Source organism: Paramormyrops kingsleyae, chromosome 1 (assembly GCF_048594095.1).
Source record: "Paramormyrops kingsleyae isolate MSU_618 chromosome 1, PKINGS_0.4, whole genome shotgun sequence".
In the NCBI taxonomy this organism is placed as follows: Eukaryota; Metazoa; Chordata; class Actinopteri; order Osteoglossiformes; family Mormyridae; genus Paramormyrops; species Paramormyrops kingsleyae.
The window spans coordinates 49597319-49620800 of NC_132797.1; the positions used below are offsets into that span (position 1 = coordinate 49597319).

At 40.3% G+C, this 23482-nt stretch overlaps 2 long non-coding RNA genes across 2 annotated transcripts; one reads left to right on the top strand and one right to left on the bottom strand.

Moving 5' to 3' along the window:
• Positions 1-7329: 7329 nt before the first annotated feature.
• LOC140578806 (uncharacterized) lies at positions 7330-15311 on the top strand. The gene is made up of 3 exons (XR_011983075.1): positions 7330-8226; positions 13239-13293; positions 13759-15311. It is a non-coding gene; the product is annotated as an uncharacterized lncRNA (long non-coding RNA).
• Positions 12737-14144, bottom strand: LOC140578808 (uncharacterized). The gene is made up of 3 exons (XR_011983076.1): positions 14118-14144; positions 13211-13302; positions 12737-12803 (listed from the first exon to the last, which is right to left on the bottom strand). It is a non-coding gene; the product is annotated as an uncharacterized lncRNA (long non-coding RNA).
• Positions 15312-23482: the final 8171 nt, after the last annotated feature.

Consider the following 23482-nt stretch of genomic DNA (forward strand, 5'->3'; position numbering starts at 1 on the left):
ACCTGCCTGCACCGTGTCGGCATTGAGTGAACCAGTTTGATGAGGTGATCATGGCTGATAACATGATTCCAGGCTGCAATGAGTGACTCAATCAACTCATGTTTTGATTTTGGATGTCTCTTGGATATCTCCAAAGCCACCTTGTGCCACAAGTTCTCAATCGGATTCAGATCGGGAGATTGGGCAAGCCACTCAATTGATCGATGTTGTTCTGACGCTTCCAGTTGATCACCTGTTTGGAGCAATGGCACGGTGCATTGTCATCTTGGAACAGGAACCAGCTTGTAAACAGCTGCTGCACTGACGGCACCATACACTTTTGCAGTACTGTGATGTACTTGGTCCCACTGACCATGCCGTCAACGATGTGCAGACGTCCGACGCCACTGGCAGCCGTGCAGCCCCAGACCATGACCTTCAAAGGATGCTTCACAGTGAGGTTGAGGCACTCAGGCTTGAACTCCTCTCCAGGAAACCTCCTCACATAGGTGTCTGCCTGGCTACCAAACAGGCAGAAAGTGCTTTCATCGCCGGAAAGCACCTTTTCACATGGACCTTTCACATGTCCAGCGTGAGTTCTTCCGTGTCCAGTCAACCCGGTTGCACCTTTGGACATCAGTCATCAGTGGCTTGTTGCGTGCCTTGCAACCCCACAGACCAAACTGCGGGCACCGGCGACAAAACTGTTGATGAGGTGACACTGACATGGCAGCTGTCTGACCACTCACGCAGTAGCTGAGGTGAGGTCAACTTGCGATTGCTCAATGGAATGCGTCAAAGTGCATGATCCTAGCATGATTGTCATGCTTGTGGATGACCAGACCGAGGCGTGTCTGCCACCAAACTCACTTTCTTCTTTTGTAGAATCTTTACAAGTGCTCTGTGACTGCAGCCGACTTTGTTAGTAATCTGGCAGCATGAAAATCCATGAAAATTTGTTGTTCCAAGGAATATTTCTTAAATAATAGTTTATTTTCATTTGTAATTCTTCATTCTGCCAATGCATATTTATTTGTTTAATAAATTGTGTTGTTCACAAAACTACAAAAAGTAATGTGAGAACATAGTAATTCACTACATTCACTACTGTTCATGGCTTAAGGGCCATTTGTTAGACTGCACAACACAATTGTGAAAGAAGGTGAGAGCTCCCCTAGTGGCTATGGGAGTGTATTTCAATAGAGCAGATATTATGTATGGCAGCCTCATTGCTTTTAGAGCACAAGGTGGGATAGAAGGACAAATCAAATCAATTTGCTCATTTAATATTTAATATTTTTTTTAGGCTTGATTTTTGGAAGCCCAAATTTAGAAACCCACCGCAACTGAAAATGGAATGCCACAGATATAAGTCTCTTCCATGTATTGTTAACCATTTGTTGGCCAAGAGTAATAGCTTTTAGGCTAGGGATCTGTGTCAGCAATTGGAATATTGCTGGCTTAAATCATGGTGAAAGGTTAAAACAAAGGCAGTACCCTGTCATGCTATGCAAATATACATCAGAGCTATTGGTCTTCAGGAGAGTGGGCAGGTCCAGGAGCTGCAGAGTGAAACAAACTATATAATCTGTGTCAATGAGGACTGCCTTGCCTGAAATGCTTACCTGGAAATGAACTTAAACGTGTATTACATATTATAGGAGAAATACTTAAAAATTAATTAGATTGGCTGGCTGGCTCTTGAAAGTAGGAACTGTAAATAAACTGACCTTAATGAGTATTATAGTCAGGTACATTGCAATTCATTCCACTTGAAAAGTTACAACTTAAGCTAGTTCAGTGTAAGTGTATAGCTCAGTAGTCTATGTATGTGGCCTTGTAATCCAGAGAACATAAGAACATAAGAAATTTACAAACGAGAGGAGGCCATTCGGCCCATCAAGCTCGTTTGGGGAGAACTTAACTAATAGCTCAGAGTTGTTAAAATCTTATCTAGCTCTGATTTAAAGGAACCCAGGGTTTTAGCTTCCACTACACTAGCAGGAAGACTATTCCATACTCTGACTACACGCTGTGTAAAGAAGTGCTTCCTCAAATTTGTTTTAAAATGTTCTCCCAGAGGTTGTTGGTTCAAATCCAGCTTCAACTAGATAAGTGCATGTTTATGGGCCCTTGAACCATGAAAAGTAGTGAATTGCCATGTTCTCAAATTACTTTTTGTAGATTTCTGAACAACACCATTTATTAAACAAACAAATCCACATTTGCAGAATGAAGAATTAAAAATGAAAATAAACTATTATTTAAGAAATATTCCTTGGAACAACAAATTTTCATGGATTTTCATGCTGCCAGATTACTAACAAAGTCGGCTGCAGTCACAGAGCACTTGTAAAGATTGTACATGAGAAGAAAGCGAGTTTGTTGGCAGACACACCTCAGTCTGGTCATCCACATGCATCAAAATCATGCTAGGATCATGCACTTTGACGCATTCCATTGAGAAGTCACAAGTTAACCTCACCGTGTCATGTCAGTGTCACCTCATCAACAGTTTGTTGCCGGTTCCCGCAGTTTGGTCTGCAGGGTTGCAAGGCACGCAACAAGCCACTGATGACTGATGTCCAAAGGTGCAACCAGATTGACTGGACACGGAAGAACTCACGCTAGACATGTGAAGCGGTGGGAAAAGGTCCTTTCCGGCGATGAAAGCACTTTCTGCCTGTTTGGTAGCCAGGCCGACACCTATGTGAGGAGGTTTCCTGGAGAGGAGTTCAAGCCTGAGTGCCTCAACCTCACTGTGAAGCATCCTTTGAAGGTCATGGATGGTCTGGGGCTGCATAGCTGCCAGTGGCGTCGGACGTCTGCACATCTTTGATGGAATGGTAAGTGGGACCAAGTACATCACAGTACTGCAAAAGTGTATGGTGCCGTCAGTGCAGAAACTGTTTAAAGGCCGGTTCCTGTTCCAAGATGACAATGCACCGTGCCATTGCTCCAAACAGGTGATCAACTGGAAGCATCAGAACAACATCGATCAATTGACTGGCTTGCCCAATCTCCCGATCTGAATCCGATTGAGAACTTGTGGCACAAGGTGGCTTTGGAGATATCCAAGAGACATCCAAAATCAAAACATGAGTTGATTGAGTCACTCATTGCAGCCTGGAATCATGTTATCAGCCATGATCACCTCATCAAACTGGTTCACTCAATGCCAACATGGTGCAGGCAGGTGATGAAGAACAAAGTGTGGCCCACCAGATACTGAGCCATCACTGAGACACAAAATGTCCTTTTTCAAGGCCACCTACAGGAACATGAAGAAAACTTGACACATGTCTGTTCTACTATATAGTATTACTCATTTATTTTGCAACTTTGGCGAGAGAAATACATTACGCAAATTACTCAAAAAGACAACTGACTTGGGAACTTTAACAAACAAACTCAGAAAAGTAAAGCCAAGCTAGAATAAAAACTTGATTTTTATTACTGTGTCCCCTGTAACACTGTTTTCAAATAAATGCATTGGCTCAACGAAGGGGTTAAAAATAAAAGGTCAAAAGTTGGAATAAATGCTAAATTAACAAGCGGTTGCAGACTTTTGCATGCCACTGTAGTGTGGCTGCGTTTTTATAGCGAAGACTTCTCTTCACAAGCTGTGCAATACCGTTTAACATTTGTTATGTGTTTGAATTGGCTCTTGGTCATGCCAGTACAGACACGGTGTTGCCACCTCTGGCATCCATCACAGAGTATCTACAGTGGGATTAACAACATACAGTTTAGGACAAGTAGCCATATTTTCCCATCTATCAAATGACTACATTAATTTCCTCACCCAGTCACCATCTTCATTTTGAAACTGTCCACACCATTGGCAGGCCTCCTCAAGAGATACTGTAAGGAAATAAGCATGAACTTACTGGTGAGCAGGCATTCATCATTATACTTATCACCCAGTTTGCCAATCATGTTCACACACCCTTCTGACTGACTTTGCCTGAATGACTTGCCCTTTATTGTGCTGTTGTGGTTTTTTCCCACTGGAACACAATTCAGTCTTCAAATGACTTCACACACACTGTTTTTTGCATTATCGCAAATTAGTTGTACTCTTGGCATAGCAATCTGACTTTTCCGGCTCAGATTCTGTGAAAACATAGCTAAAAGACCCTTCTGTCAAAAGGGGCTGACAGACATTCGCTATAGTCATGTTAATATAATATAATATAATATAATATAATATAAAATTCTTTAAAACCTGTTAAGTCTAAAACTGTAAGAGTAGGTGTACCTGTTTACAAGACAAAAAACAAAAGTTCTCTTACATAACTTTTGTAGTATTTGAAGGATTTTATACCCCATTTTAAGCACAACTGTACAATTGATTAACCCTGCCCATAACAGCCTTTTACCCCTAACTGTGCAGTATCTGTATAAACTGGACACATCTGGTTTGACCGCCCCAAGGAGCTTTGGTAAGTTAAAGTTTACCTTGCCTTATGTTTCTGTTACAGTTGTTCTGAATTGCTAAAAGACTAAACCTCATTCTTGGAACAAAATTTCCAATTGCCAAAACTCATTTATTGAATCAATCACTCTTCTGATGAAACTTTAAACACAATTTGCAGATTTGAGCAAAACTCTAAACACATTCCCATTCATCAAAACACATTTTGCACTGTGGTGAACTTTGATGCAAAATAGAAAACACAGGCTGCAGAAGTTCAGCACAGCCACCATACAGTAGTCATCATTTAAACACAATGACTCAAAACTGTTCACACATGTTTCTAAACATGAGAAGAAGCCAAAGAGTGACTAGAACATACAATATGTGCTAGATGAGAGTGCAAGTGCCACTGGTGAGTTGAATTTCGACGTCAACGTACAGATGGGTCACACAGAGGATTCTTCCCGCATCACCCAGCAAGGTGTCCTTATTGCTCACTACCGACAGTTACCATACTTATGACCAGAGACCCACACAACAATTACGTTTCAAACTACATTTTCAGACAACTTCACATTATATGTGATTGTAGAGCTAAATTATTCCTTATTAGTTATGAAAGATTATTAAATTTCTTACTTACACGGTGACTATACCCTTATTAGACTGCATTTTCCACCATCGCTGATGTATTTACCTGGGACTAAGCTTCTAACTACAGCTCAAGAACTGTAGTTCGAACTACGCAACTTTACAACAGTGTTGCTCCACTATGGTCTTGGGAAATGCATCCCAGAACGGAAAGGTTAAAGAGGAGCTTTTTCCCCCAGGTCATAATGCTCCTAAATCAGGACAATACTCAATGCCTCTAAGTACTGCTTCACCCTGTCCAAATCATTGGCACATACCTCAGGCCTCTTGCACATTGCACAGCAAAATACCTCTTACCTATCACTTATGTATAGATTATGTACAGCTGAACATTTCATATATTTTTTATCATATTATTTTTTTCTATATTTTGTTACTCTCTTATCATGCACAGCTGCTCAGAGTGACCAGGGTTACATTCCACTACATGTTGTGTGTGTACAACTGTGTACATGACGAATAAACCTTTTGAATCTTTAATGTTAAATTTTTGTAAAGTACAAATTCTGACCTTCCTGGCAATATATCACATGTTCTGGGGCCTCATTTCTACATGCCACTTCTGTGGACTTTTAGATTATGTAGGGCAGCTTCCCTATTGTTACAGTGTATAGGACAAAATGGATAATTACAAATCCTGCCCCAAACACTTTTAAATGTTTTCGTAAAATACAAATTTAGCCTTTTCCACTACTATATGCCAAGCCTGGTGGACTTATTTCTACATGCTACTTCCATGTTTAAATGTAACAGATCTGCTTTGCAATTTTCTTTTTCTTTCTTGCATTAATTCTGATATAATGACTTGTACAGTGCCAACCAATGTGACGTTTCTATAATAGTGTAGATATTTCACATGAGTGTTTGCAAGGTGTACAGTAGTCTTACTTATATGAGAAAATGAAACCAGACAACACGAAGATATATAGTTCGATAGTGTTTCGATATGAGATCTACAAAAATACTTAAGAAAACACTTTATTGATGAAAGAAACATTTTTATTTATTACGATTTATTTACTCATCCAGAACAGGCACCCACAAACTGTGACGTTCATGGTAGCTGGACGTCCAAATGCAAATTATACGCGACTAGAGAACGCTCAACAAATTATATATTTTCAAAAATTTTTTTCAAAAAAACCAACAATGAAATAATTGTTAAACATTAACAACAATAAGGATTTCGGACAATCGTATTGTACTCTGTAATATGGATGACAAAATTGCACTGGCTGAACGCGCAGCTGCTGCGCCTTGCTGAGCTCCTCGAATACCCCTATGTTTACATCCAGCGTATACTGCACCCCTGCAGCCGACGGCAGATCGCGCTCCACGTCACGTCAGCTGCAGACACACCTCGAACGCACCCCGTGATTAGGTAACGTCGTATGGGTTTCTTTCTATACCACGTGATCTGTCTACGCGGCGTGCGTCTTTTGCGACACGTCTGTTTATAAACACGGAATCCGCTGTTTGTAAACGGTCCGCATTTTACCCTCACCCCTTCACCAGCACCTTCACTGCGAATCACAGAAATCCCCACTGTGGTCTGAGAGATCTCCCTCTCAGCTTCCTCACCATTGACATCCTAATAGTGGAAAAAACGAACACGGTCATGGAGAAAACAAGCAAACACAAGACACAAAACAAATATATTACAAGTTAAATCTTAAAATCTCACAGGAACATGGTACTACTGATCAAGTACAGCGCTTGATGAGCGCGTTGCCGTCTTCATTGAGATAGACACCCGGGGGGGAGGGGGGTCCGGATCCTAACCTGGAGGCTACGGGGGCAAAGCAGGGAACAGCCCAGCATGGGGCGCCAACTCATCGCAGCTAATATATTATACGTTTATATACTTCTATTGTTATCCATTCATGGCGAATGTAGTTGATCCCCCTCTCCATGTCAGACACCTTCTTACACGTATAGTACTGAGAATTTTTACATTTCTGTTCCTCAAAACGTAGCTTCATAGCTAGCCATCACATGGTTTAGACCTTAAATGTTAAAGGCTAATGCTAAAAGGGCGATCAATTTATCCTACTAATATTAGATATACATCACCTTTCGAAACGCGCCAAACTTTTCCTCACTAACTGACCAATTAACTAGCTGTACCGTCAGGCTCAGACTGGCAATCTGGCAGACGTGCAGGGGAACGGCCCCTTTGCTATTGGAACAACCCATTAGAATGGGGGTTACAAGTTCCAAAATAGGCTACCAATATTGTAAAGCAGGTGCAGGGAGCACGATTGTCACCCCTCCCCCACCCCATCAAGTGGATCCATCCATCCTTGTGTAATGTCAGAGGTCGGGTGGGAAATGAAACAGAAAAGTATTTTTATTATCTAGCAATCGAAAATACAATTGGATAAAGTCCCAAAAAAGAGAAAACGTGGAGCAGAAAATGTCAGAGAGAAAAACAAATTAAAAATCTCAAGGCTGATACTGAAAGATGTTTTAACAAATTAGTTATTTTCAGTTATTTAGAAATCAAGTAATGTAAAGCCAGTATCAGGCAAAACGTTAATGTTAGCTGCAGTGATAGTATTAACAGTCCACTGGTACCAAATGACACAGAGGTGGAAAGTGTCGTGATCGCTGTCGGATAAGCAGGCAGGACGCGGGGAAATGATCAAGCAGGCAAGCTATGGAGCTAATATTATGACAAAACTATTTGAATGTGAATTGTGTAAATTTGAATTATTTACAAGTGTTATTTATCAAAACTGAATATTATATGGGATTTAAAATAGCTTTGAATTTGGTTTTGATTTTATTTTGGATTTGAATTTGAAATTATTTTACTTGAATATTAAACATTTGAAAATTAACACAACTGATTTTTTTTAAGGCAGAGTTTTATAGACATGTATTTTCAAACAAGGAATGTTTTGTTCTGAATTCTAAGACTGTAAATATCCAGTTTTTTTTTTATACAACTTAAAGTTTTCAAGATGAAGAAGAAATTCGGAACATCAAATTCAATTTTCTAAAATTCAAACAGAAATTCAGATCGTACAGAAAGTAGGTCAGAGGTCATCCACAGGGAGGCGTAGATGATCTCCGAAAAGTCGAACGAAGCATTTTGGCCAATTACTGAGCTGCAGTAGTTTTCTGGCGCGAGCGTGCGGCTCAGGAGGTCGCCATTCATGAATCTCCCAGAGGTAAGTGATTTTTAAGCATTTATGGTTTATATTTATATATTGTGTTAGCGTTCCCAGCATGTGAAACATTATCTGAGCGGTCTCTGGTGTTTGTATATTTGATGTAAAAGGGATTAGCATGCCACCGTGTCTATATAGAACGCGAACACGCCGCAACGGCTTTAAGTGACAAAGCGGCCGTTGTAAAGAGCTTAGAAATAGAACAGGGAATCCGTTTGCTGTTGGGAATTTCGCATTCAGTGTAGACAATTATCCCTGATTTTAATCATCAGGTTCTACTGTCTTCTGTCGTGGCGCGTCACACCGCTCGCGTCCGGTGTAAGTGTTAAAACATAACTCCGTTCGTGATTGGAATCCACATCAGATCCAACTTGGATGTAAGGTCACTCGATGATGATTGTAAGCTGTGTTTTGAGTTGAAGACTTTAACATTGTGAATAATCATTTAGATATATGTGTAGCTTGCAGGCACGATTAAAGTAGCTATATCATTCATTTCCGCTTATATCATACAAATTAAACAAATATTAAATGTTATAAGTAGAGGTGCACCGATCGAGCCAGGGAATTGGCCAATATTCCTCATGATCGGACTGTATTATTTAGGTAAACAACATTTCACGACGTTTCCCGAATATCAACACTACTGCAACGAGGCAAGTGACTGTCTTTATGAACGGGTTACTGAATCATTGGCTTATTTAATGATTCAGTAACCAATTCATAAAGACTGTGGCTGTGTTCGAAGTGGCATACTAGTTTACTGCCCAGTACACATTAAATACTGCCTACTATTTTTTGAAGAGTAGTGTGTGAAACAGTATACAATAATAAAAAGATAAATGTGACATAATTTTACTTGATTGTAAACATGCCATAGAGATTAAAGTACAATATATGTCCTACTAACGATATTGTTTTTAGATACACATCATTAGTTTGTAGTTATATATATATATATATATATACACACTCACCTAAAGGATTATTAGGAATACCTGTTCAATTTCTCATTAATGCAATTATCTAATCAACCAATCACATGGCAGTTGCTTCAATGCATTTAGGGGTGTGGTCCTGGTCAAGACAATCTCCTGAACTCCAAACTGAATGTCAGAATGGGAAAGAAAGGTGATTTAAGCTATTTTTAGCGTGGCATGGTTGTTGGTGCCAGACGGGCCGGTCTGAGTATTTCACAATCTGCTCAGTTACTGGGATTGTCACGCACAACCATTTTTAGGGTTTACAAAGAATGGTGTGCAAAGGGAAAAACATCCAGTGTGTGGCAGTCCTGTGGGCGAAAATGCTTTGTTGATGCTCGAGGTCAGAGGAGAATGGGCCGACTGATTCAAGCTGATAGAAGAGCAACTTTGACTGAAATAACCACTCGTTACAACCGAGGTATGCAGCAAAGCATTTGTGAAGCCACAACACGCACAACCTTGAGGCGGATGGGCTACAACAGCAGAAGACCCCACCGGGTACTACTCATCTCCACTACAAATAGGAAAAAGAGGTTACAATTTGCACGAGCTCACCAAAATTGGACAGTTGAAGACTGGAAAAATGTTGCCTGGTCTGATGAGTCTCGATTTCTGTTGAGACATTCAAATGGTAGAGTCAGAATTTGGCGTAAACAGAATGACAACATGGATCCATCATGCCTTGTTACCACTGTGCAGGCTGCTGGTGGTGGTGTAAAGGTGTGGGGGATGTTTTCTTGGCACACTTTAGGCCCCTTAGTGCCAATTGGGCATCGTTTAAATGCCACGGCCTACCTGAGCATTGTTTCTGACCATGTCCATCCCTTTATGACCACCATGTACCCATCCTCTGATGGCTACTTCCAGCAGGATAATGCACCATGTCACAAAGCTCGAATCATTTCAAATTGGTTTCTTCAACATGACAATGAGTTCACTGTACTAAAATGGCCCCCACAGTCACCAGATCTCAACCCAATAGAGCATCTTTGGGATGTGGTGGAACGGGAGCTTCGTGCCCTGGATGTGCATCCCACAAATCTCCATCAACTGCAAGATGCTATCCTATCAATATGGGCCAACATTTCTAAAGAATGCTTTCAGCACCTTGTTGAATCAATGCCACGTAGAATTAAGGAAGTTCTGAAGGCGAAAGGGGGTCAAACACCGTATTAGTATGGTGTTCCTAATAATCCTTTAGGTGAGTGTATGTTTGCTTTATTTAGCATCCAGCTCTGACCTTAAGGCCTTGGTGAAATTTTGGCTGGGGTGGGAAGTGCCAGATGGAAAGATGGTAGTGGAAGTTGTTACTGCTGACATGCCGAAGTCCTCCACTTGCTTCAATATGCTACGATTACCAAGTTATTACATGGATTTCAGCCATTTTAGGGACGAGCTCCTTAAGTCCATTGGCACTTCTGAGTTTGGTTTTGGGCTTGTATAGTTATGTGAAATCTAATACAGACACCATGTATACAAATGAAGTTACAGTCCCACAGTTTGTCCTGCATTGTTTGGACTTGTTGTTCAGTAATTTTGATGCAGTTCATCTATGCACACGTTCATGTAGTATTGCCGTTTTATTTTTGAGACTTTGGAAACTTCCATGCAATAGCTTACAGCATACCTTCTCTGGTTTTGATGCAGTTTAGCTATTTATAGTGCTTGTACTTGATGAAACAGTTCTTGGAACAAAAAAATACACGTTTAATGTTACAGTTTTTCTATCAAATAAATTTAAATTCAGTTCCAGAACTCCATGTGTCTACTCAATGTGTCATTACTCAAGTGACTGGCAAAACTGCACTGCAGCCATGTAAATATCACAAGGTGACATATGTCTTCTACATAATACTTTCTTTACATACCTTTGATTGTGGATACTTTTTCCAGAAATGAAACTGCTTCTCCCTTTTGCCACGAACTGTAAACATTAAACGTGCAATATCCACGTTCTCGACTCCATGGTCTCCTCTGACCCTGTAATGACCATAAAGGCAATGTTTTAATACTTAACATAATGCTTATTTATAAAGCATAATATAACATTCCTGGTGAAGCAAATAAATTAATAAAAATGTGGAGGCTACAAAAAAAATTAAAATAAAATTATCATATTGTGAAATATTATAATTTAAAATCATGGTTTTTAATACACTTTAAAATATAATTTATTTCTGTGAAACAAGCAGAATTTTCTCTAGCCATTACATCACATGATCCTTCAGAAATAATGATTTGATACTGTTATTATCAGTTTTGGAAATGGTTGTGCGGTTTAATATTTTATTAGAATCTCTGATAATTATTTCTGGATTCATTAAGGAATTAAAAAAATTGTATATAATAGGGATGCACCGAAATGAAAATTCTTGGCCGAAACCGAAAAAGAGGAAACCAAGACCGAAAACCGAAACACCGAAAGAATTATGCAAATTATTAGTACCATTGCAGGAGGCGCTATCAGAATGGTAGTACACAAAACAGCACAGCAAATGACTTTGAAACGTGCAGCGCTCATATTTATTCAATGGATAGCCTTTTGAAGTTTCATTGCAATTCTTGTCTTTCAGTCCCCACAATTAAAACCACCTGAAATCATAATTAATACTTCCTTAACCCCTAATAACACTGCAGTCATCAATGAAAATTAAGAGCTTTATTTCAAGAACCGACTTTCAGAAACAAACCTTACACAAAATGTTTCTTTTTATTTTTTTCCCATGTTCGGGGCACAAGGAAAATATTAGGGGACTAAATTAATATCAGCATGTGAAGTATAATCGTCTCTCATTGTCTCTGAAAGAATGCACGTCAGATGCTGATAGTCAGTTTTTACTTTCACTTTAACATATTGAGCAGTTTTCACATTGCTTGTGTGATATCCATTGGCTCACCTCCATGGTTTAAAAATATTTATAAAAATACAGTATATAGAAAAGACATCTCTTTAAACCAACGTAAAGCCATTGTTTTTCACTCACTGAAAGCTACATCTGTCTGCGCTCAATGCGCCGATCTCCGCTCTCATCACTGTACGCACGACTACAGACACACCCCATCTTGAAATTACAAGTTTTGCAAATCGCTATCCGTGGGTCTTTCTCAGATATACTGAAATATGTCCACACCGCAGACGTGTTGCTTCAGACAAGCACGTGCAGGCAGCAGTTTCTGTTTGCGTCAACATACTGTTTCGGCCGTGTTGTTTCGGTGATAAAAATCTTTCAGCCAAAAGCCGAAAATGCACTTTTGGGCCATTTTTGGCCGAAGATTTTCGGTGGCCGAATATTCGGTGCATCCCTAGTATATACTAATATATAGTGAATAAATTCATTTTTGGTTGAACTACCCCTCTAAGCCAGAAGTTCTCAATTCCAGTCCTTCCGTACCCCCACTCTGCAAATTTTGCATGTCTGTTTGTTAAGCTATCTGATTCAGATCATCAGCTTATTAGAACTGAGCTCTGTGCATGAACTGTGTTCCAACTGGCATGATCCCTACACTGTGTCCTACTCCCTGTGCAGGGGAAATCCGTTGAAGTTTACGTTATGCTGTGCCACTTCCTGCAGGATCTTCACGTCACGTCTTAATCTTCAGAACATAAATTACAAATATTTTTGATAAAATACAAGAGCTCTCTGACCCTTCATAGACAGCATGTGTTTCTACCACAGTCAACGTTAAAATAGCCCATGGAATGTTTTAAAGGGATAGTTCCTAGTATCCCTTTAAGGATGACCTTACTACTGTACATCTCTTTGCCTTCGCCATAGTAGTACCCTTGCTGTCTATGAAATGTCATCAGAAATACTGAATAAAATATTACTATGAATACAAATGTTCAGATGAGCAAAGGTCTTACAGGTTTGAGGGTATATGAGGGTAAGTATATTATGAAATTTTTTCTTTTTGGGTGAAAAGTTCTACCACAATACCTAACAATTAATGTAAAAAAAACATGTGTACTTTCATCTTTATTACTTGATACCACAACTTACCTAAGAGGGAAACCATATCTTTCCACAGACTCTTGGAAGAAGCACAGCGCAGTCGATGCTGAATTGCTTGTGGCAGCGCCGAGGTACATTATCTGTAGAATTAGAAATAGCATTGTTAGTTTTATTTTTCTGGTACATTAACAATTCCAATGTTGCATTATATTGTACAACAAAAACAAATTCACCTTTCGTGAAAAGCCATCCACCCCTCCAAACAAGACAATGTTATACCTGAAAGCAAAGGCATTAGACTGGTGTTCTCAATTTTGGCCCTTGAGATCCAATCTCCTACAGAGTTTAGCTCCAATCTTGATTGACTCACCTACCTAGTACTTTCTAGTAATCCTGAAGAGCTTGATTAACTTGTCCATGTATGTTTGACTAGGGTTGGAGCTAAACTAAAAAAAAGACCTCAAGGGCCAGAGTTTGAACTGCTACATCAGACAGAAGTTTCCATCTTAAGACGATACTGTTAAAATTAATATGTTGAGTAAAAATCATATATAAACTTACCTTATCAATTTGTGATTGGTGTCTATGTGCATCAGAGATTTGGGCCCTGGGACAGAATACCTCCTCCGGACAACACAACCCAGCTGCGTCATCCTGGATAAAACTCCCAGTGTGTCTACTCGATGCAGCGATGCCCTGACTCGGTCATATTGTACCTTGTGGCCTTCAGCTTTTAAAGCTCCTTTTACCATTCTGTATCCAGAATTTGGCATTCGGGACTTAATGTTTGACACTAATGTGTCTAGCTCATCATCTGTTAGTGAGCTGTACAGTGATCTCTCAGATAGATCGAACTCTGCTAGTCGTCTGTGTACAGTGCGTTCAGATACCCTCAAAAGCCTTGCAATACACCTGACTGGTAAGTTCATTTCAAGCAAATTGACGAGATACTCACGACCAATGATTGCTTTTGGTCGTCCACTATTTCCTTGTTCAAATTGTGCTGTCACAACATGCGTCTCGTTTCTTTGCCTCTCTAAAGTAATTGCATGATGCAGACCAGTTAAGCCGTCCCATATGTCCACAGGAATAATGACCTATGGTGATACAGCACTCAGGAAAACCAACTCCTGAACACAGATCAATTCTAAGAAGTCCACATCCACAGGCATCCGTGAAAGTGCAAGCTCCAAACGTGACTGAAGTCTCCCCAATATATTTTCCAGAAGTATCTGTTCCTGTAAAAAGAAAGACAGCAGTTAGCTTAGGAAAAGGAATGCATAAATGACATGACCAAAATGGTTAATGCTAATGAGGTACTTATTTTGCAAAGCTGACAATTGTTAGCTCATTGTTGTAATTTATTACAATAATGCACATTTACTCACACACAACATAAGAAACTGTAAAGTGTTTTTTTTAAAACATCATTAGCTTTTTTGTGCCGTTTGCTTAGATTTCATTTACAAATGTTTTTGTAAGTTACTAATTATAACCATTTAATTGTACAGAAAGAGAGCAAATAATTATTAAAGAACATTATCATTGAGTTCAACCACTCTCAAAAACTCCTATTATAATCACTGAATTGGTTTACACTGTGCAATTTACTGTGCACTTACACTGTATGCACACATCTGTAATTTGTTGTTTATGATGAGACAACTCGCTAGAGAGCAGCGAGCGCGCAACAGCAAAAGTTTCAGTCATGACTCATCTGAACGCCTCTGATTGATCATTGCATTCATAAAAAAAGAATTGCGTGTGATTGTTTATAATGCGTAACACTGTAAAATGCGTCTGTTGCGCAGCACCAGCCAGTGAAGGCAGATTAAAATTTAGCAGCTGATGATGTGATATTTTTGTCGGTTGGGTCCCTCTCTATAGGTCTATACCTGACAGAACAAATAGACTCAGGGACAGTTTTTCCCCCAAAGCTGTTTCCATACTGAACTCAGATCTGCACTGAAAACTGTTATATTTGTAGTATATTGCATTTATATTATACCCTCATTTTGCGCTATCTATACTACCTCTACCATACTGTATGCTGCTCACCACTTTGGACCAAAGTATGTTTAATCTGATTTATTTGTTTGTCTGTGTACTGTAGTTATAGTTTTTAGTACATCACTTATACATTGCGCTGTGTGCAAGGAGCTGCTCTAAATCTCATTGCACTGTGTATAATGACAATAAAGGCTTTCTATTCTATTGTATTCTATTCTATTCTGTCCTAGTTAATCCGTCCCTGGAGTTATTACGTTTACACCCTGTCTAGACTGGACGCGAGCGGTGTGACACGCCATGACAGAAGACAGTAGAACCTGATGATTAAAATCAGGGATAATGTCTACACTGAATGCGAAATTCCCAACAGCAAACGGATTCCCTGTTCTATTTCTAAGCTCTTTACAACGGCCGCTTTGTCACTTAAAGCCGTTGCGGCGTGTTCGCATTCTATATAGACACGGTGGCATGCTAATCCCTTTTACATCAAATATACAAACACCAGAGACTGCTCAGATAATGTTTCACATGCTGGGAACGCTAACACAATATATAAATATAAACCATAAATGCTTAAAAATCACTTACCTCTGGGCGATTCATGAATGGCGACCTCCTGAGCCGCACGCTCGCGCCAGAAAACTACTGCAGCTCTGTAATTGGCCAAAATGCTTCGTTCGACTTTTCGGAGATCATCTACGCCTCCCTGTGGATGACCTCTGACTTACTTTCTGTACGATCTGAATTTCTGTGTTTGAATTTTAGAAAATTGAATTTGATGTTCCGAATTTCTTCTTCATCTTGAAAACTTTAAGTTGTATTTAAAAAAAAACTGGATATCTACAGTCTTAGAATTCAGAACAAAACATTCCTTGTTTGAAAATACATGTCTATAAAACTCTGCCTTAAAAAAAATCAGTTGTGTTAATTTTCAAATGTTTAATATTCAAGTAAAATAATTTCAAATTCAAATCCAAAATAAAATCAAAACCAAATTCAAAGCTATTTTAAATCCCATATAATATTCAGTTTTGATAAATAACACTTGTAAATAATTCAAATTTACACAATTCACATTCAAATAGTTTTGTCATAATATTAGCTCCATAGTATGCGAAGATCCACGAAGACAGGTTTATTCAGAACAGGCAGGACAACACGGTTACCAACATTAATGGCGGATCTAGGGATACTGACACAGACGCGGACTAAATACACAAGACAAGCAGGAAAGAACGGGTAACAGGTGATAACAATCGGTAATCACACGAGGTAACGAGGTGGGCGTGGCACACATCGGGATCGAACGTAGCGGATCGTGACAGAAAGAGTGTGGACACAGGCAAGATCCAGCAGACAGCAGGGGCAAGATAAGGCCGCAGCAGAGGACGAGAGGCATGTCCACGTCACAGGTGACATTGCATGTAGTGACAATGTTAATAACGGGGCTTGACCGAAGGGGATTCATCATGCAGAGCCAAGAATTATTATGCCCCAAACCAAACGAGTTTATTGTTTTTTTCTTTTATACCACCCAAATCGGGACACCAAATAGGAGTGCAGAAGAGCTAACTGGTGAGACGCTTTCTCACTGCCTAAGGCAGGACATGCTCTTTTATCTTATTCGCTGTTAAAGGCCGATGTAGCATACAGTTTAAATAATAAACAATTAAATAATTCATAATTAATTGCTAAATCTGTCGTGTAGCTTATGTTATAAATAACCTGATATTGTGCTGCGTGTGTTGGGCCGAATTTTGTTCCCAGTCCGAGCCTGTGTACTTTTACTAGTACCTGAAACTAGAAGTTGATGTTTAATTTAAATTTATTGGATAATGTGGAACATACAAGCATGTTTTAATTATCAATCATGTTGATAGATTGTTTAGGCTATTTTTGTGAAGAATAAGACTAACAATTTTCATTGATTAATAAAAATTAAAATGAATTGTCACTTACCAAATCGATGGTGTCGAAAAAGGGGTCGTTTGGCGCCGTCCTGGCTTCATACCACTGATGACAGTCGGCCTGTGGCCGTTCCGCAGGTAGTGGGCCAATGGCTGTTTAACAGTATCGGGCCGTGTACCGAGTAATATCCGTATATCATGTTGACTTTTTTTTCGGCGCGAAACGGCATGACACCAATCTTTGTCCGTTCCATTAGTATCGGGCCAGATACTGCATTGCACCTGTTTGCCGCATAACAGCCAGCTGCGCCAAACAACGGCAGGGAAACATTAAATCATAATCAGGCCAATTAAAATACAGTGTAGTGTAGGATCACACATGCACATATCACAGGGCCTAAATTCCAGGTGGCCTGAGACAAGGCCAAGCCTGGTACGAGAGGCACCAAAGGGGGGTTACACACATAAACACACACACACAGATAACAAGGGAGGCCAGCACTTCAACTTTTATTGCCCAAAGATTTAGGGACCTACAGACAAGCAGAGTGGACCTAATGGACTGGGGTCCCTCGACTTGGCACACAACCCCCTCCCCATACATTCTGCCTTACATATCACTCACCCAACAGACAAACACCCTAAAGGAAGTTTCATTTAAGTTTGGCTTTTGTATACCCTGTATATTGATTTACTCACGACTACTAGTCTCAATATACAGATAGGTTATGTTTGTATGTGTCCTTAGACAATCTTAGTGTTTTGTGTGCCACCCTTATAACCATGTTCACGGAGTATCACCTATTTTACCCCTTTGCACTTGAACACATAAATGTAAATAAATAGATAGGTATAGCTACCATTGTATATATGTTCTCATGGTATACCAGAAGAATCTGGAAAGTGAGTGTAACCAACAGGGCTGTGGAGTCAGAGTCGAGGAGTTGGAGTCGGAGACAATTTTGGGTACCTGGAGTCGGAGTCGGAGTCGGCAAAAAGTTAACCGACTCCGACTCCTACTAAATTTAAATGGGAATTAAAAAAGTAAGTTGAAATGTCCCAATTCACAAACAGTCATAATGAACTACTTCTCTGCTGTAAGAATAAAGCCCAATGCATGCAGTTACCGCATAATGTTACCAGAAAACGAACATGTCAAGTAACCATGAAGCATGCTTTTCATTGACTGTATGCGTCACTATATGGGATGTAATGCACAGGTAAGGTGCGGCACCGCTTTCCATTGTGTCGTGTTCCACTGTTACAGGGAACTGTGAACCTAGCCTAAAGCCCCCCATACATTTACAGATGCACTGCCGATTTTTCGGCCGTTCAACGAGTCATCACGCGTCAAACGCCTGAAAAATCACCTGGTGTGTTCTCAGCTCCGTCGGCTCCCCTTCGCTATGCGCTACCCTTGAAACCTTGTTTTCATTGTGTTTGTCTTTAATCTGGCATTATAGTAGAGTGTTGGCTTCCCAGCCAGTAGTTCTGTGGTGAAATGACATGTATGTTGCCTTCCTTTCCTTCAATGGATGTAGAAAATACATTAGCATAGTATATACATACAGAGGAGTCGGAGTCGGGAAGTCGGAGTCGGAAGATTTAGAAACTGAGGAGTCGGAGTCGGAGCATTTATCTACCGACTCCACAGCCCTGGTAACCAATGTGTCCTAACTTTTAGAGAGTCTTCTTTGTTAACAACCCCCCCTTCTCTTCCAACATTCCTTTGTGGTCCTTATCTGATCTTGGTGGACCGTTACCAAGTTTCTTTGTTCTACCAGCCTATATTAAAAAGAACTGAATTAAGGTGTAAATTATCCATTTTGGAGAAGATCAATTAGAATAAACCACACCAACCAAGATATGTTGTGTCCAGATGTGCAACTTATATTACCACAAACTAATGGCCACGCCTATCTATGGATAAGATGTGCTGTTTGTAATATGAATATTTGATAGTAATGTATTGTAATGTCTGCACAAAGTGTAACATCTGTTGAGGTGCAACCCAAAACACCTGTATCATATACTGATGTGAATCAGTCAAATAGATAAAATAATTAATTGTTTAATCAATTAATATAGATGGTATGAGGTATGTACCTGTGAAGCTGGTTTGGCATGTTTGGTGTCAAACTGATTGTTAATCACCCCTGATTCCAAATCTGGTCAGTGATTACCATAAAAGTGGATGTATCAAAAGTTATAACAGCTTAATGAAAATCATCAGTAAAGGGAGAATCAGTCGGGCCATAAATCCCAAAAGGACTGATACGGACCCCCTTCTGAAAGCCCGCCAAATGGATGGCCAGCCATTGGGCTAGGAGTCGAATTCCTGGTCATCCCTATTCATGAACTTTAGACCATAAAAATCTGGCGCAGAGAACAACCATCAGCCCTAAGGAGAACATCAGCCCGGGAGAAGAGAAGCCCACAAGAACCCTCCGGTGAAGGCCCAGCTGAACAGAGAACAGCACCCAAGACAAAGCTTCAACAGGAGAGAGAATCCAAAGGGGCTCCACTTCACTGCTCCAAACGCCGCGCCTTCCTGAGTGCCATCAGCTCAGCAGCTCTGCCATCAACTGCCAAGACCCCCCCCCACTCTTCAACCAAGTAAACCAACTTCCTTTCATTCTAACAACTTAAGCTGTTCTGTTAACCTGCTATAAGACTTTAGGGTCGTGTTCCACAAACTGTGCTTGCTTTGCAGAACAGTATTTCTCATTTAAGGTTACTCATTTAAATCTGGTCATTGCATTTTCATAATTACATCGTTTGTTTTATTCCGTCATTTCGTGTTTGTTGTTTGTGTTAGGTGTAATGTCTGTCTTATGTTAGTTGTAGTGTTAGCCAGGAATAAATGCATGTCTTTTACACAACTTCAGCCTCCGTCATTGAGTACTCACACTAAGTTCCTGCCTCTGTGCGATCTTGCTACACACTCTGAACCTCAAACTCGCCTGAAACATCGCAAGACTCTCTCTCATCGGCCGTGAGGGGAGCTTCGCTACCAATCGTTTACATTACCTGGTGATGCAGCTCGCTGGACGAGCCTTCTAACCCAGGTTACTAAGCGATACTGGTAATTAGTGAATCCCATTTAAGTCTCACATTAACAGACTCACAGGGATACCGCGATTGAGTTTGGAGGAGCCGAACATTCGGCATAACGATTGGTTAATAATCAGCATTAAATAATAATTAATTAAACTTTAATTAATTTCAAACATTGGTGGAGATATTAAAAATTACCTGAGCTAATAATTCCTACAGTAGTAAGGCCGACTACAGCATGTCAGACACGGCCCATTCGAGAGATACAGTGCTTCAGCCGACCCGGACCTCAGCCGATAGTGCCAACATTCAGCCGAAATCGGGCCGACTGTGCTTGCTATCTGGGACAGGACAAGCCGAAAATAACAGGCAACAGATGATCACAATCAGGGTAGCACACATAGGTAATGAGGGGGCGTGGCACACACGAGGATCATACGAGCAGGTGATGACATGTCACTTCGTGGAAATAGCTGTATGAATTTGTAATCTTTTTAGGGAGCCATGAAACTAGAGGCTCACAGGGTGGAAAGTGAATGCGGGGACATATAATATATTATATAATTACAGAAAACAAAATAAGTTTCACCAGATGTGTTTCTTTCTCTAAAGGTAGTATACCCTAGTCTATCAAAATAATAAAGAATAAGTTTTGGTTTTTATAATTTTATAGTTTATATTTACTGAGGAAGTTGAATACATTGCATTTGGGACATGCTAAAATGAGTGCATATTCCAGAGAAATGGTGCTTTAAAGAGATAAAAATAATAATTTATCTTTGTTAGAGCAATAGAAAAGACCTAAACACGTAATAAAATAGGTTTGTTATAAATATTTGTCTAATTTTATAAAAGAATAAGAGCAAGTTAAACACGAGGACATGAATATGTGGCCCAAAACAGGAATCACCCACCTACATAGCAGATTCACGGATCGCCCTATCGGCCGAGGCGAATCCGGTGTGCCCCACCGTCCGGGATTAGTGGGAGTTCAGCAAGGCACCACCCAGGAGTAATCTAAATAACAGAAATGTCATGACTAAACTTTTAATTAAATTGGAGTCAGATATAATTCGGTCTTTACCTAAAACGGGTAAGTAAGGCCTCGTCCGCACGGACGTTCGAAACGAACGCCCTCTGATCGCCATACGCGTTTTTCCTGTGTTTTGTAGCTGCGTTCGATTGTCGTTTCTCTGGCATTCGCTTGACGTTGTTTAACACCAGCCTGACGCCCAATCTGTAGTTTCGTGTATTTACCTGTGGGGGCAGTAATTACTCTGTATGTAATTACACGTGGTCATCTTGGTTTATAGTATTGTAATTGAAAACATGGATCCCTATTTAAAACTTACGTTATACATTCTTGTTTTAAAAATCCTCCTGATACGGCGCCGTAGGCAGGAGAGGAACAGACATCGCCGCCGCTACTGGGTTCACCCTCTGACTGCGCAACGTCAGATAAAAGGGACGTTTTTTGTGCTATTTGAAGACATGCGAAGATTTCCGCAGAAGTTCTTTAACTACACTCGCATGTCAGTATCCACTTTTGATTGTCTGCTGCGACTGGTTTAACAGCACGTTAAACGCCACTCAACAAATATACGAGTGAGTGTTAGTCCTGAAGAGAGGCTACTAGTCACCTTGAGGTAAGCAATATACAAATAGCATTGAAGTGTGCATTCATCTGTCATTTTGTAATGTCATTAGCACGAACTTGCAATCTTTCGAATTATCAGTTTTTATTAATATTCTGTTTATATACGACTGTTAAGTTAGTCTGATTTTCCTATTATGCACTGTAGGAATTATTAGCTCAGGTAAATTTTTATATCTCCACCAATATGTTTGAATTAATTAAAGTTTAATTAATTATTATTTAATGCTGATTATTAATCAATTGTTATGCCGAATGGTCGGCTCCTCCAAACTCGATTGCGGTATCCCCGTGAGTCTGATAATGTGAGACTTAAACGGCATTCACTAATTACCAATATCACTTAGTAACCTGGTGTCAGGGTCAGCCCCTGCTGTGGTCCTTCCGTGTCCCTTCCCTGTTTGACCAGCAGGTGCTGCTGGTCATTCCGTCCTTCACGTCAGTCCTTGTTCTCCCCTGTCTCCTGTCTGGTCTCGTGGCTCAATGTATTTAGCATGTGCTGTCTGTTTGCCCCTCGGTCCTGAGTTCCCTCTTGTCTTATGTTTGAATCCTGCCTCCTGTTTTTGTATTTTGCTCCCTAGTGTTTCAGTTGAGTTTGTCTAGTTATTGTATTTGGTGATTTTGTATATGGTTCTTGGTTTTGTTCCTTGTGCCCTCTGCTTGTGTCTTTACCTGTTTAGATTCCCCAGTGTTAGTTTCTGTTTCCTTGGTTAGTTATTAGTTTCCCTGTTTTCAGTTCCTTTTGAGTTCATTGGTTTCACCTGTGCCCTGTTTCCTTGGTTTTGTTAATTAGCCTCACCTGTCCTGTGTTAGTCTCGTTACCCATTAGTATTTTAGTTCCTGCCTGTGTTCAGTTCCCCAGTGGTTCATTGTCTATGTCCATGATTGTCGTTGGTTTTGATATTGTCAGTGTTCTGCGTGTATTCGGTTTTTGTTATTTAGTCTTGTTTAATCCACTTTCTGTTTTTGACCCCTTGTGGTCTTTTTGGTTTAGTTGTGTTTATAGTGTTTTCTGTTATATTTAATAAACCCTGTTTTGTTTTCCTGGAGCCGCAAGTGGGTCGTCCGCCCTTTTTGTGCACCATGCCTCGTTCCCGTTCCCGAGCCGCCGGCATTCCTGACATCTGGGTTAGAAGGCTCGTCCACCGAGCTGCGTCACCAGGTAATGTAAACAATTGGTAGCGGAGCCCCCCCTCACGGTCGATGAGAGAGAGTCTCGCGATGTTTCAGGCAAGTTTGAGGTTCAGAGCGTGTAGCAAGATCGCACAGAGGCAGGAACTTAGTGTGAGTACTCAATGACGGAGGCTGAAGTTGTGTAAAAGACATGCATTTATTCCTAACTAACATAAGACAGACATTACACCTAACACAAACAATAAACATGAAATAACGGAATAAAACAAACGATGTAATTATGAAAATGCAATGACCGGATTTAAATGAGTAACCTTAAATGGGAAATACTGTTCTGCAAAGCAAGCACAGTTTGTGGAAACACGACCCTAAAGTCTTATAGCAGGTTAACAGAACAGCTTAAGTTGTTAGAATGGAAGGAAGTTGGTTTACTTGGTTGAAGAGTGGGGGGGGGGGGGGGTCTTGGCAGTTGATGGCAGAGCTGCTGAGCCGATGGCACTCAGGAAGGCGCGGCGTTTGAAGCAGTGCAGTGGAGCCCCTTTGGATTCTCTCTCCTGG